Here is a 15,775-nt window from a genome sequence, read left to right as displayed (position 1 = left end):
GAGAGTTCCTATTTCAAAGGTTTCACAGCTGTGTTTTTACGGCAAGATTTGAATGAGGAGAGGGAAGCTGTGCCATGGACAAGGAGTGGGAAGGTGCTTGTTAGAAGGAATCCTGAGTCCTGACACATCCGCATTACAATAGATACAACTTTTTACATCTGTTGATGGCTTGATAATTAATGTTAAATAAAAGCAAAACTTCAGCATCTGCAGCTGATATTTCACATATGCTGAACAAGATATCAGCATAATGAACACCCTCAACCACATTTTCATAACATAATTTAAATGATAGAGTTTTCTTTATGGTACAGGTTGAACTACATTTCAACGAATGCCCAGGAAGCAACAAGCTTTGCCCATCAAGTGCTGTTTAAACAGACAAGCTGCTATGCCCTAGACTGTGGGTGACAAGCTCTCCACATACTCCCTGAATCTCTTAGAGACTTGATAATGAAATACATAAACTATGACCCTTATTGATTAGGACTCACACTAATTAATTTCCTGAAGTCCTGTCCCAGCCTGCAGTGATATCAATGCAAAAAAAAAAAAAAACCCCAAGGATGGAGACTTTGGTTGGCCAAAAGACCTAGGGGTGAAGTACTTATCCCATTGAAATCAATGGCAAGTCCCAATTGATTTTAGTCACGCATGGATGTTACCATTAGTCAAGTATATGGACGCTTAGCCTCAAAAGTTTATACAGTTGTCACAAATGGCTTTTATAGCAGTGCTAAACCAAAATTCCCTGCACGCACGCAGCAGTGCAGAGAACCCCCTCCAGCTCCCAGGCTCTTTGTTCCGTCTTATCTTTCCTCCAGCAGCAGAACCAGTTGAAGAGGTTTCCGCCTTCCCCGTGGCTGTGCAGTCCCAGCGCTGCACTGGGGCCTCCTTTTGGAAGTGTTTGCGTGGCCCCTTGTGAGCTACAGCAGGGATGGATCCAGTTTCCGGCTGGGGTGGTGCAGACCCACAGACGGTTGCAGGGACACAGCTGAGGACTGTGTCATAGCATAGGGTGGAAACGATAGGAAGGGGCGAGAGCTTCTGAAGCAGGTTTGTTGCAGAAGAGTTTCTTGTGGACCTACACCCTGACTGATGTGTCTCTGAAGAGCTCTGCTAAGGGTTAACAATGTCCTTAATGTTGCTCTCTGCATGCTCCCCTTGTGACTCAGCTGATTTTACGGCTGGTCTAATACAAAAGTCCAAGGACCTCCTCACAACGAATCAAAAGAAAAGGAGGCAGGAGTCTGGCTTTTCAGTTTTGCAATCCAAGCCCTTGACAAATATTTCCCACTGGCAGGGAACCAGTACTCTGCAGTTACTTTGCTTTAAACCAAGACTCCTTCCCAGATTTAGCACTTTCAGTAATATTACATGCTGCTTAATTGTTCTAATGACATTCTGGAGGCAGAGTTGAATTAATCAAGAGTTATCACTCCTGCACTCAGCTGTTTCACCACCGCCCCTCATGTTGGCCTATATGGGACCAGCTCATAGTTTCTGTGTCCCGCACCCGTAAGTCAGGCAGATGCTGTGCATGCCAGAGCCGCTACAGAGCTTGATATGATCCAAGGCAGGACTTACGTGGCATGCCACAGGTAGCTTTCCATCCTGGTGAAGGCTGCAAAATCTACTCGGAAAGGTAAAGTCAAATGCCTGTTCCATCTCCACAGACTGCACTTGGACCATGGAGGGATTTTGGAGGGATTTCTTGGACTTGGAGGGATTTTGCAGCTGAGAACTTGGCCGCAGCAGCAGAGCCAGCTCATGGCATTACTGTGTTTCAGCTCTAGGCTTTACAACAGTACAGCTTCTGGACTTCTTTAAAACTTGAACAACATGTAAACTGACATGGCTTTGTCCTTTTGCAGTGAAAAATAATGGCTTTGCAAAGTGTTAATTGCTCTGGAGTGTTACCTCTGAAACCTAAAGACAACATTTTAGAGTGTCAACATGGATTGCTTTTAATACCTTTTAAGTGGGAATAATGATCTAAGGTATTCACCACAATTTCAAACTGACTTCCATGCATCCTCAGCTGCCAAAAGTCTCTACATCCAGCTGCCAAAACCTCTTCTTCCCTTCCAACAATTTCTCCATAGCAGGCTTGGGTTGCCAATGCAAAACTCAGCATCACTATGAAAACTGAAAAGGTGAAGATATTGAAAAATAAAACAAATTATAAACTAAATAGCGTGGAGTCAATGGACTTTTTTGTTTTCATATGGAATTTTTTGAAAAGCTGAGTTTATTTTACTTTAAATAAAGCTACTACTGAATTTCCAGTTGATTTAGCCAGAACACAGGGAACACACCGCAGGATTTGAGTTGTGTTTGCTGAAATGTCCGTGGCCTTGAACAGATAATATATTTTTCAGTAACATATTTCTCTTTGCCCGCTGTTGGTCTTTTTTCCTCTGTGCTCTCTCCAGCTTGACTTTCACTCTACTTATTGCCTGCCTCATTTCTCACCCTATTTTTCCAGTTGTTTTTTCTACTGCTTTTCTCAGTATCTTTCTCCCAGGTTATAAGCAAAACAGAACTCAACTTTGAGCTGAACTTTTAAACCCACATGTTGAAATTAAGTAAAACAAGCGCCTTCTGTCTCTATATAGAAGTAGCTTCACAACTTGAGTCACTTAGCACTTTTAGTAGCTGCAGAATGGGAAAGGTCCATTGGAAGAACAGCGGCTTTTAGTGCTGGGGAGGGGAGGTGCCTTAACAACCAGAAGTAACACAGCAATAGTTGAATAATGAAACACAATGTGGGTACCAAGATGTCCAACTCACCATGACGATTTTAAAGCACATTCGTGTCTGGTAGTAGAAAGAAGCTCATTATATTGCCCAGGTTTAACCAACGTGAGGGAAAAGCAGAGATGCAGAGTAACACACTCAGTGGGCCAGGCCGAGCCGCAGCATCGGTTGGAGTTTACCCACTAATCCCTGCAGAGTTATGGACATCAGGATCTGGGGTTGTTTATTCACACTTCTGTGTCCTTGCCTTTTTGTGAGCCTATGGGTGGACAATGTAAAGCAAAACCGACCCGTTTCCAGAAATTTCTATTGATAAAAGTACATATTCAATAAAATCTGGAATCGTGATTAGAAACTTGGTAACGATAGTTGTTATTATTATTCTGCTTGCAGGACAAATGCCTTAGTTCCAGCTCTCCAGCCCAGGCTTCCCACACCCAGCCTGCCTCTGCGCGCGTCACTCCGATCCTGACATTGAACTCACAACAACCCGGACCAAGAAGACTGCCAAAAAAACTCCCGCTATTCTTCTTCATCCTCACTAACAATTTGGTAATGAAGTATTGATTTCCACTCCCCTGCTTATGGACGATATTAGATTTTCATTGATAAACTGCACTGGGGCTGTCTGGTCTCCACTGTCCCTTTTTGCTGTCACTAAAACAAAGTGCCACTGAAGTAAGATAATGACTGAGAACATTGATGTACTTATTTCGTCAATTTGTAACACTTGACAGGAAAAAAAAAATTCTTCATAGTTTAATGTCCAAGTGTGCTACACAAGATGCAGTCACACTGGAAGCTTTACTTTTCATGGTAATGTCCATTTCCTATTTATAACCCCTTTGGGATAGTTTGTCTAAAGGAAATGTTTCTATTCTGTGCAGCTATTACTGTTGCACCTGGCTTGCCCAATCCAGTCATTGCACTAGGGATCAATACATCACAGTAAGTACAAGAATTATTAAGTTAAAACAGATTCTGAGCCAAAAAACCTCTGAACAATGTTAATCTTCTGTGCAAGTTGTTCAAATAGTTATGCTTAACCATGTTGCTGCCAAAGATTTGTTTAAAATGGATTATTTTCAGTTTGTTTTATTCCTCAGATATATATATATTTAAATCTCCATTATGGTTTATGATGAGACATATGCGATGGAGTGATTTTTAAACAAAAGTACTATTGTTAGATTATTGAACATTATATAAATATAGGTATATCTATATATAAATATCACTATATAAATATCTATATATAGATATAAAAGAATAAAAGTAGAATTCCTTTCTCAGTTAGGTGAGTGTAAATCTAAATCTCTCTGTTGTAGTCAATGGAGTTACACTGGATTTATGCCACCATAAATGAGATCAGAATCTGGTCTTCGCGCTCTCTGCCCGGCCTGCCGGCACGGACAGGCTGGAAAACACAGCTGTCTTCAAGTCAACCGAGACCTAGGGAGAAGGGGGCTACAAAGATGGCAATTTCAAATTTGTGCTTGTAACTTTTTTCATTAAAACTTTGAGGTCCCAATTTTAATTTGTGGAATATTCACGTTAATAATGAGATCTAATTAAGACATCCATTAAAAGCCCGTTAAAGTTAATTTAACGTAAAAATTCCAATAGAACTGTATTAGATTTTCTCCATTAAATTAACGTTATGGATTTTTAACGGATGTCTTAATTATACATTATTATTATTAACGGGAATACTGTATTACACAGATTAAAATCGGGTCCCGAGTCAACTCACAAAATCTTCCAGGATATGCTAATGTCACGAGTCTCACCTTACCTAGTGCACTGCTTGGAAAATCAGGCGCAGCCCTGTTTACTCTTGCTGAGCATTTCCTCGCAGCAAAAGCAACCTCCAGCAGGCAAATCCATCTCTGCATTTAACGATGAACTTCCCGTATTCTCAAAGGAAAAATAAGTCTGGATCAAGTTGTAAATCGCTACTCCGTTGCAAATGAAATATTCAAAGTATGCTAGGCACAAGTTGAGAAGAGGATCTTTCTCAAATAAGAGAGGGCTTTAGGGTGTCTTTTACTATTGTTTTATTTTAGACGTTCAAGGATATAATTGAAGTGCGGCGTTCACAAAGTCAGACTAAAGATGTTTACTGCATTCCCTGTGGCTTGCGCAGAAGGGCCTGTTTTGGCATTGTTTGGGAAATTTTGACATGATCCCTAAACTCAACATGGAGGAGAAAAAAAAGGCCCTTCTTATTTACCTCCTAGGGAAAGTGTTGCCCTTATGCCACATATAATAGCAAATTGCTTTTTTTATGGCATGCATAACCTAGATGGGAAAAAATATGGCGCTTGAGGGAAGGAGGGAAAAAGTAAATGAAGTTCCAGGAATGTCATTCTGAAGTAATGAGGCATGGACAGAAAATATACCCCTCACATCATCGGATTGAGATGGCAGTCGAAATAGCTTCATTGAAGTGTCAGCACTCATCCATCAATCAATCATCCACAAGGAAAAATAGCGACAGTACAACGGGGCGGCTTTTATGGGATTTACTCATGGGCATAGGGAATAGCAGCTCAAATGTAGTTCTGACATGAAAAGCAAGGTGCTGATATTATTTTTTATGATGGGAGGATCATAAAGTGAATTGAGAACAGTGAGGTCTGTCTTTGCTTAACCTATTCAACTGGAAATGAACGGAGCTCAACTGGAAACGAGCAGAGCCTTCAGATGGGTTAAGATTGAAGCCTGCACCGTGCTGAGTACTGGCCATTGACAACAAAATTCTATTAAAGCAAAATCAATGCATTAGCATTGCGCTCCTCAGAAGCTGTTAAATTGCACAGCCCAGTTCAGAGTTATTAACTGAAGTTGCACAAGGTGGGTCCTGTGGCATGGACCCAAAAGCAGCGAGCGCTGCAGTAAAATGTGACTTGGGAGAAACCACGTGCATGTCCCCAGCCCCACTCCTTTCCCCAACCTTTTGGATGCTCTTGAAAAATATTTGGCTTATTGCAGCATCCAACGGGTGAAGTTCCCACTGACTTACGACGGCCCTGGTCCTGCGCCCTGTCGCAGCTGGGTGTTTTGCAGTCTGCTTCGGTAGAAACCCTCTGTGCCATACATTTTGCTGCTTGTGGCCACGGCCGAGCCGTATGGATGCCGACACTGGCTGCTGCCAGGAGCGAGGAGCCGTATTCCCGCAAGAGGGTGGCCCTACGGCCCCGGCCAGCCCGCGGCATCCGCAGCTGGGGCTGCTCGGGGCACCAGCTGCTCGGTTTGGGCAGAAAAGAGGCTTCCCTGGCGCCCCGTAGCCGGCGAGCAGCGGGCTTGTGGTGACGACAGGAAACACGGTCCCACCATCAGCCCCCCTGGACCCAGCCGTGCCGGCACTTGGGACCCCAGAGCTGAACACCTCTCTCCAGGTTTTCGGGAGGGCCAGTCCCCCCGAGGGAGGTCTGGCTGGCCCAGCACCGTGTTTTGCTCGGGAAGCTTCGCTCCGGCACAGGCAAGTGCAGGAACAGCTACTTCATTTAAAATCTGGCCACAAACCTTTATTACACAGTGCTAAACCTTGATCGCTGTCCTCTGGGAACATTTTAGGTACACATTTGAATTAAGTGATTTTTTTTTTTTTACAATATGATATAAAAAAAGAAAATGTACGTCTCTCCTCTCTCTTTCTCTGTACGAAACTGGATGAGCTGATAGTTTATCTGTCATATAAATCAGGTAACACAGAAAATCTTTGCATCTTTTCTCTGTCGTATCTACTCAATATCTATCGTTCTGACTTTTATTCTTATTGGAGATCATCAAAACATTAATTAAAAGCCTGGTGATCAAACAGCCGAATATTTATGATTCACGTCCTTGCTTATTAACAAGTGGCATATTGATACACCACATATCCAAGATGTTTATGCTCTTGCACTGCAATAAAGCAGTAAGAGTTGTTACCCTTACACACTGCTTTGAGAGATTTATTCAGAAACTATAGCTCCCTTCCTGCCACCATCCATGTCAAAATAAGCCGTATCACCTTAAAAAAAATGTTCTATTTTAAAAGAGGGAGATGCAATTAGCATCTCTTTGGAGCCTAATATATAAGAATTTCAGTGGATCAGTCTCAGGTGTTTTTTCCAGGCTCTTATTATTTAAGCTGAGAGGGAGAAGGACAGTTAACTTTAAAAATGGCTGTCATTAGTACAATAATAATTGTTGGTTTGAAAAAAAAACCTTTGAGAATCCTCTAACAAACCTGCCCAGTAATTACTTGTCAATGCAACTTATCATGGGTTTTATTACTTACTTGTAAAAGTATTTACAAGACTGACCTCTGTAGCTTTCTTAGAGATCATGGAGGATATAAGAAGTCATTTTAAAAATCAATAATTATATATTAACACAATAGGGGTTGAAGCCTTCCAAGCCAGTTTTACAGGCTATTGAGTCAACTCTCACACATTCAGATGGCAAGGATTGTTTCCCTAATTTTTGGTCTTTTTTCTTTCCTTAATCATGTTTTGATAAAATGCCATATTTATTGACTAATTTATGCCCACAGTTCAGTTCCTAAAATAGAAGGGGATATTCCCACTGGGAAGCATCCGTGCAAGCTTTGCACGGAAAGCAAGCTGCCCTTGGTGATTGGGAAAGTACAAAAGCAACAGAGTTTTGGCCCGGGGCAGCCTCTGGTGGGAGCTACCGAGGGGACATTTGCTTTCTATAGCATTGCTCCCTGCTAATTACTAACGGCCTGATCCTGCACCGAAGGCGCTGCTCTGGTTCAAGCACAGCAGCTCGGGTCAGCCCTCGGTTTGGTCTTGCTGTGAATATTATCTTGCAATCAATCAAACCTGTTGAGAAAACACAAGGGAATGAAAGATGGCAACCTAATTTTTGGCAGAGATTTCCTGCCAGCGAAGAAATGACTCTGTTCAGCGCCCGAGGCCAGGCTGGGCTGAGGCCACCGTCCCCGTCCCCTCTTCGCTTGCCGTCGTGACTCTCAGGCTGGAGAACGCGCCGTGGCTAAGTGGAGGTGGATCTCCGTCACATAGGCTTTTGTCTTCGCAAACAGATATACGATGCAATTTATATTTAAAATTCTCTCTATAAAGACAGTATTGATCACAGATTCCAGATCAATATGTTGCAATTACAGCGGGCTTTAAAGGCCATCTGTCCCCAAGCAAGAGCACTGACATAACCACCTCTATATATTTTGAAAAAGTGCTACTGGTATGTGCCCATCTTCTTGCAGTACAACCTGACATATTATTTTTGCTCCTAGGAAGCTGTGTTTAGGAGCTACATAGAGTTGTAATTCCTGGTTACTGGCCACCCCAGAGGAGACCTCAGACCAGCTTCTCGTTGGGTTTCAAAGCCACAACAGGGTCAGTGACACTGTGGTTTTGCTGGCCTGGTTTTCCTGCTCCACCTCACAATTTATCCTGCAGGTTGCAACTTTCCTTTTTGCCAAACCTCTGTCCTCGGTTGAAAATGATCAGCAAGAGCTTATCGAATTTCACTAAAACTAAGAACTTTTCAGTAACGGTGCTGAAGAGTTTGAGCTCAGCATTGGTAGGTGTAAACTGAGCCTTTTTTACATGTGACAGATTGGACCACAGCGAATGTAACATTTTTAAACTTGTAACTAAAGAATAAATGACATGCATCTAAAGGCAGATTTCAATTCACATTTCATCAGACTGAGGTCCTAATTTGTCAGCACCTGAAGTCAAGATAAGTCTTTCTGTTGATGGCCCTGGATGAGCCACTAGGTAGTTATTCCAGAAAGAAATGCTTCCTGGATTTTCTTTTTTCTTCTCTTCTTAATTATTTCCTGCAGTGGTTGACTTCACACAAGCACACAGAATTTAGGATTTTTATTCTCCAATTATCTCCTAAAGGAAAGTGAAATAATAAAAAAATAAAAATAATGGGTTTACAGTGCTGATAGAAGCCAACATACCTTTGCAAATGAACACGTGCCAAGCGTAAAAGCCCGGGGAGAGGGTGTGCATCCCGCACGCGCTGTGCCGCGTCCCGCCGGCACGCTCCTAATCTTCCCTGCAACCGCCTCCCTCGATTTTATTTTAGCCTTCAGCTTTATTTATACCAACTCCTAAAAAACAGAAGCCAGATTCTGAATTCATTTATTCTGGTGTAAATCCAGAGCTACTCCTTTGAATTCAGTATATTTCCCCTCTGTCTACACAGCTCCAAACACTGTCCTCCTAGTCCTAACCGTGGATTCCGAACATGTTTAGATGGTTTTGAAAACAGCTTCAGCAAACAGTCTCTAGCTTTGTGCAGATTAAATCTAAGGCACAGTCTGCACTTCAGAAGTTTTATAGTTATGTCAGGGAAGTGATTGCAAAACTTTGTTATTGATGTGACTATGCTGGTAAAAGTCCTAATGTAAAAACAGTTGTATCGCTATAAAGCACTTTATACTGGTACAGCTTATTTTGCTTTGCTGGACCACTTTTATACCAGTGCAAGCACTTTTATCCCGGTATACTTCAGTCTACACTAGTGGTCATTTTTTGTTTTAACTATGCCGGCAAAAATGTGAAGAGTAGATGAAGTTTAAGATGACACTGTTGTTTCTTGTACCAAAGTGACTGTACAATATTTTCTTTGAGAGTATTTTTAAAAGTGAAATAGCTGTACCACTGGACTTAACTGCAGAGTAATAAACTCCCAGTTCATCATCACTCTCAGCTCATGAAATGTCTTCAGGCCTTTGTAAAAAGCCCTGTTTGAGACAACAGATTAAATACTAATCCTAGCAGGTTGTACATCTCCACTTGAGTTCATACCATCTTGCTGAGCAAACTTTTTTTTTCTTTTTTGATCTAAGTAAAGACAACAAATTCTTTCATTAGACTTAGATGAGATAGCAGGGAAAAAAATCAATATTTTAAAAAGAAAACGAAAATAACATCTTGCAAAAATGCAGCTACATTAAATGCAAGAAATACTTTCCCTTGCAACCCACATCCCCCCATGGGCGTCAGCCCCAGGTGAGGAGTGCATTTACAGTACTTAAACATCCATGCAATTGTCTCAAATGTGGAAGATTTATATGGGCAATGTTTTCTCTTACTAACTAGTCCGTGTAACATTCAGAAATACATATCTGTATATATCCAGGTAGATATGCAGCTATATACAGATATCTACCCCTATACACATCCATATATTTGTGCATGCACTGGCACACTATATACGTGTGTGTGTATGTGTATCTATTTATAAACAGGCAACGATTCTGTGGCTGAAGTAACAGCTGGGCACTGTTGGCACCAAGCGAAACAGCAGGTATCTTCAGGATGTACAATGCAGTATTTTGGCTTTATAATGCAGCAAATGCTGGAATGTGCAATACAGGTTGCAAAAGCTGACAAGCTAAACAGTTCTTATTTGGCTCAGGGTACTTCACTGTCATATGTCTCTGGTACAATATGCCCTTTTGTCTAGTGCTCAGGCACCACTGATTAATCCTTTGTTGGGTTTTTTTTCTGTACATTTGTTTTGGTTTTTATTATCTTGAATATGTCAGCAGGAATCATGCAAGAGCCATCCCCATTTTAAATAACAGAGCATAGTTGGCCATAATAGTAAATTCGGCAGTTTTGCTCTGCCCCGGCGCTTGTGGTATGTAGTAAGTTTGTTATTGGCAGCATCTTCAGGTTACATCTGTGACCCGTGGTGTTAGGTCTAGAATTTTGTTTAAAAAACAATTAAAAAAAAGAATCAGAAGGTCATTTATCTTTAAAAAAAAATGTATATACTACAAATCGCAAAAAGGAAAGATTAAACACATTTTTTATATTAACAACGCAAATGGGACTCCTTTCCGAGAGGACTCACGGTGACTTTATCTGTAGAATGTTTCAGTGCTTATGCACTAATTTTGTAACAAGTGCATGCTGTATAGAATATATTGCCTGTATACTTAGAGTGGAGGGGGGGCCAAGCTGCTTTTCATGGTGCACTGCAGCTTGTTTGGATGAAAAGTTACGCCTTTGATGCATTTTTATACTGTACATATTTGTATATATTAACTATATTGCCATGTTATGAACACAGATTTTGTTATATTTGCTTGTTTCGGTTTCCTACAAAAATTGGTCCATGATGGGGGATATTATTTTTTTTTTGTATAGAAAACATGCTTGTAATTTTTGTTTGTTTGTTTTCTTGGTCATCATCTTTTAATGGTTCATAAAGGAATTAGAGATGAGTTTTTGGAGGAACTCTGAGAAGCAAGTCTGTGTTTGCATGAGACCTGCCCAATTGCTGGCTATAAAGGGGGGCGGGGGGAAGAGGGGAAATCTAAGTCAAGTTTTGCTTTTAAAGCATGCTTAGTCCCATGGGAAAACTCATACATGTACAATTATTCTCTTTGTATTTTATCTAATAGTGCCTGAATTTTTTTTTTAATGTCTTCTTGGAGAAACAATTCATAATTGTCAAAATTTGAAACATTAGCTTAATTTTGTTTTCATGACCTCTCATTTCTCCTCCTTATTTATTTTGTTGCTGTTTATAATGGGCCCCAAGGCCATTTCTGACATTGCAGTGTTCTTCTTCCACATTAAGGATGTTTTTAAAATTACTAAGATTATTGAGCCAACAGGCTGTTCTAATCAAAACCATGTTTCACTCGGGTTCGGTGGCGAGGGCTCCTGCCGGGGGAAGCCCTTTCTGCTGGGGGACCGTACCACCTAGTGGCCCCGGGGCCTCATGGCAGAGCTGCCTCTCCCCGGTATTTGCCGCTCTCCCAACGCCTAGCTGGCAATTCTGCTTCCAATTATTTGCTTATTATAACTAACTTAAACTAAACAAATTGATAATGTTAATGGCATTTTTTTTTGCTTTGGTTGATTGCTAAATAAATTCGTATAATTTATACTAGAGGAGATTACTGCTTTTATTGTTTTGGGTTCCCCCAAACCAATTATTAACAATCAGGACTATGTATCTCATTAAATTTAAATCAGGTCAAACCTATTTATCTAAGGCCTTTTCTGATTTACAGGAAGATGACTGTATTCCAGTGCATTTAAGATGTATTTCTGTGTATGATTTTGCAGCATTGAAATCTATTAACAGTGATTTTTTGTTCTGTATTTTTACCACAGTAAATACATTGTAAAAAAAAAAAAAATCCCTCAACTTTACCACAGAAAACATTACTTTTTATGCCCAGGGATTTTTTTTTTTAATAAAATCACTGCAGTTTTAGAACTGTAATTAAAGCCCTGAATAATAGATCACACATCTTTATCTGTTGTGTTTAAAAGGAAAAAAAATAGCCCAAACTGTTCACATAATCCTGAATGCCTCATTTCCATAAAAAAGGTTTCTATACATATATTATTTACATTTTTAAACATGGTAATTCTTTCCTTTGTAGCATAAAATGTCTCTTTTCCACTGCAGCTATTGGAAAGCGACTGCTCACATCTGAAATGTTATCGTAATTTGCATCAGGAAACCCAACTGCAGACATTAAGGACTTGGGTGTGTTCAATTATGATTTTGCTGGAGGCTGTCCCTCATTTTAATGCTGCACTCATTGAACTACCTTTCTGAAATCTAGCTGATATGGTTCACCATAGACATGCTTCACAACATCATTAGCTTTGCAAATGGCTTCATTTCAGTCAATGCAGACTTCAGTTTTGGCCAATTGTAAAATGGAAATTTGAAAAGGAAAAAAAAAAACAGATGCACTTAAAACATGAAAAGAATTATTTATATGATAAAAATATATTTAGATTTTCAAAGCACAAGACTGAACAGAAGTGCTCTTTTTATGCTTTCTGAAGATGTTACTGTTAAAAGTCTTTCTACATCAGGCTTAATAAATCTGTAATGACATTTGATGGATTGATTTTTGTGTGGGTTTTTCATTTCTTTCTTTCTTTTTTTCCCTTTTCTTTCTCTGCAGAGAAAGAAAAAGACTGACCTGGAGAGGCTGTGGGAGTAAAAAACCACAGGAATGTGCCTGTTTCAGTAAAACTCACAAACGGTTTCTAGCAGCCTCCCTTCCCCTAAATAATAATCACTTAAAATAAGAAAAAGGAAAAAAAAATCCGACTACACCACCCTGCATTTGTTTCTACAGATCTTTTTCTTTCCCTCAGCTGGCTCCTCTGACCACTCCATGCCTGGATTATTTATGGTGTAATCTACAGCAAGGCATTGGGCTGCTGTCACACAAATTCAAGGCTCGCTAGCCATAAACCAGGCATGATTGAGATACCAAACACCCTTCTCTCAAGTGCTCCACCTCAGACGGATGGCTCTGTTTAACACTTAGTTTCCCTAAGCACTCCCTCGTCCCCCGTAACGTCCCCCCGCGCGGGGTGATGTGTCACACGCCCGAGTGCGGCGGCACACGCCGATGCCGCCCCGGCCGTGCTGGGTTATTTACTGCCGATGAGTCAAAGCTCTCCGTGGCAGAGATTCCTGAGACTTGTACTCATTAAATTTTGATGGGCACAGGATCACCTGTTAGCCATACTTAATTGCCGCTGCTCCTCCTCGCCATGATAAAATGTACGATGAGCGGCAGAGCCCATCTCCAGACAGCCCGGCTGGCTGCGCGGCCACGGGCAGCCGTGGTCCCGAGGGCAGAGCATCCTCCCCACGCTGCTGCCAGCCTTTCTGTCCCTTCCACACGCTCTCTGGTCACTGAAGGAGAGGGCAGTTGGCCCCACTCAGAGGGGAGGGAAGTGCTGGATGCGTCTCCCTACCCAGCCATCACCCTTCTCCTTGGCTTTCCTCCAAATCTCCTGCCTTTCCCAAGCCCCCCTCGGGGTCTGTCCAGCCTGGCATGGAGGGCAGGGGCCACCAAGGCAGCGCCCATCCCTTCTGCAGGGACCCAGCCCCAACGCGCAAGAGCCAAAGCCGACAAAAGGCTCCACACCCTCCTTGCCCCACCACCCGCTCCTTGGTGTGGCCGTCCCACACCCACATGGACCCATGGCTGGCCTGCACAAGCCGCCCTTCAACTTCTGCATGCCGGGTAGTTCATTAGTGAATACACTCACGAGACACTGCCTTGGATCCTGCAATACTGACTTTTTTTTTTTTAAGTGATTTTTTTTTTTTAAAGGAATATATTGCACACATTTCAAGAAACCCCTCTAGGGTAAAATAAAAAATATATATAGATGGCTAAAATAACAAATGAATCATAAAACTTAGAGATGGAAAAGGACTATTAGATCATCCAATTTATCTTGCTGTCTGCCAATACAGGTTTGTTCCCCGCAGACCGCTCCCCGGGGCTTTGTCTAGCCTTTCTGACTTAACTCCAGCGCGCGGGGTCCTCTGCCACTTTCCTGGGAAGAATAGTTAATGGTTTAGGCATGTTTTATAGGTACAGGGCCAAACCCTGGCCTGAAGGGAGTCTCACCTGCAAGGTGCACAGGCGTTGACCCCAAATATTTTAATGACTCCACAAAGCAGCAACACACGCGCCACTTGCGCGTGTTTTCACCTCGTGCCCTTGCACACGTCTGGCGGCCCACGCCACCCCGTAAGGCTGCAGGGCCGGGACCACGGTCTGCAAGGAGCCAAGTCCCCTCTACCCCGGAGCCCTGGCTCTGGCTGGCTGGGCAGGATTGGGGCTGGGCAGGACCAAGCGCCTAGCCGTGCTGCAGCGTTCCCATATTGATGGAGACTGCCAAACCAGCTGTAGGCAGCTCTCAGCAGGCTTAAGAGGCTGCTCTAATTTATTCCAAGGGTTTGAACTTGCATCTCTCTTTTTTTTTTTTTTAATTATTGGTGATACACTCCAACAGAAGAACAAACAAACAAATAAAATCAACCCTTCAGCTTCTCAGATGGATGTTTTGGCTACAGGGCAACTTTGAAAGCTGGTTCAATTGTTTTTGCTTTCATTTTTTGCTGCTCCTTAAAACTGTCTTGATTTAATAAAAGTTAAATGTTTTCATAGGAAAATCAGGCTGGGTGGTTTGTGACTCTTTTATGTACAACACGAACATTACATTATTCAACAATTCAGGAATAAATTTAATTCTGTCTACCTTTGCCGAATGTTTTACAAGTTAAATAGCTGGTCTGACAGGGAAGTCCAGGTACTAAGGAGAGATCGATTAGCTCCAGAAGGGCACCAGGGTCGTGGTACAAAGGCCTTCAGGTGGGACATCACCAAGTCTGTGGGAGGCAGGAGAGGAGAGCCTGGGACCAGGGGCTGGGGTTTGCCATGGGGTTATCCGACTCACCCTCCTGAGACACCACAGAACGGGAAGGACCCGCGGTTTGCTCTGAAATTTAAAAGCACAAAGGTGCCACCCCAGCTGGCTGCCCTTCACAGACAGCCCCGTTCATCACCCCGGTCCCCTCCATGAGCGAGGGGGTACCCGGGCCGGGGACAGCTCTGCGTGGGGCCATCGCTCACGCCTGGGCACGCACTGAGCTTTCCCCGGAGTTTGTACACAGCTGATGCCCTGCGTTTCTGAGTCAGCCTGGGGCATGGCTGCTGAGCACACCACACCCAGCACAGCGGCTTGAGAGGTTTATGTCACTCAGGGCAGTTTATTAGGAAGATTTATGGTCGGGAAAACAAAAGTTTAGAGGAACAAAAGGCAACCCTACATACCCTCAGCATCTGTTCCTGGCTCACACAGAGTCCTCAGCCCCAGCTCAGAGGCAGTTCTGGAGCAAACCAAGCTTTTAGCTGGGCTCCAGACCTCAGGCTGTCCTCATGGAAAGAGAAGTAACAAGTATCACAAGAAAAACAATCCAAAATGGAGTATAAAAGTTCAGGCTGTATTAAGTTGCTCCCCACTACTGGGAAGAATCTTTCTTGTGTTCTCGGGAAGGAGTCGAGGCGCTGAGGATGATGATGGAGACTTCCCGGGATGCGGCACATACAGACAACGCGGCTGCCGGTGCTCGCCCCACCCAGGGCACTGAGCTGGGAGATCCTCTCCTCCTCCATCCGCCAGGTCACGTGGAGAGCGGGAGTGTGCTGGTGTCAGCAGTCGTG

The 15,775-nt window shown here is 42.7% G+C and overlaps 1 protein-coding gene across 5 annotated transcripts in view; it reads left to right on the top strand.

Annotated features, from left to right (window-relative positions):
* Positions 1-12,618, top strand: part of TSHZ2 (teashirt zinc finger homeobox 2) — a 233,335-nt gene extending 220,717 nt beyond the window's left edge. The window contains exons 3-5 of one of the 5 annotated variants that reach the window (XR_012045177.1): positions 3,154-3,312; positions 3,648-3,708; positions 12,193-12,618. The gene's annotated coding sequence lies outside the window, so the exon portion shown is untranslated. Of the gene's footprint in view, positions 1-3,153 lie in introns of all 5 variants that reach the window. The other 4 variants (XR_012045178.1, XR_012045176.1, XR_012045175.1 and 1 more) reach the window with 4 other exon arrangements.
* The last annotated feature ends 3,157 nt before the right edge of the window (positions 12,619-15,775 follow it).

The sequence above is a fragment of the Ciconia boyciana genome, chromosome 14 (assembly GCF_034638445.1).
Source record: "Ciconia boyciana chromosome 14, ASM3463844v1, whole genome shotgun sequence".
Lineage (NCBI taxonomy): Eukaryota > Metazoa > Chordata > Aves > Ciconiiformes > Ciconiidae > Ciconia > Ciconia boyciana.
The sequence above is the reverse complement of the archived record's forward strand: the minus strand, read 5'-3'. Positions and strand labels throughout refer to the sequence as shown.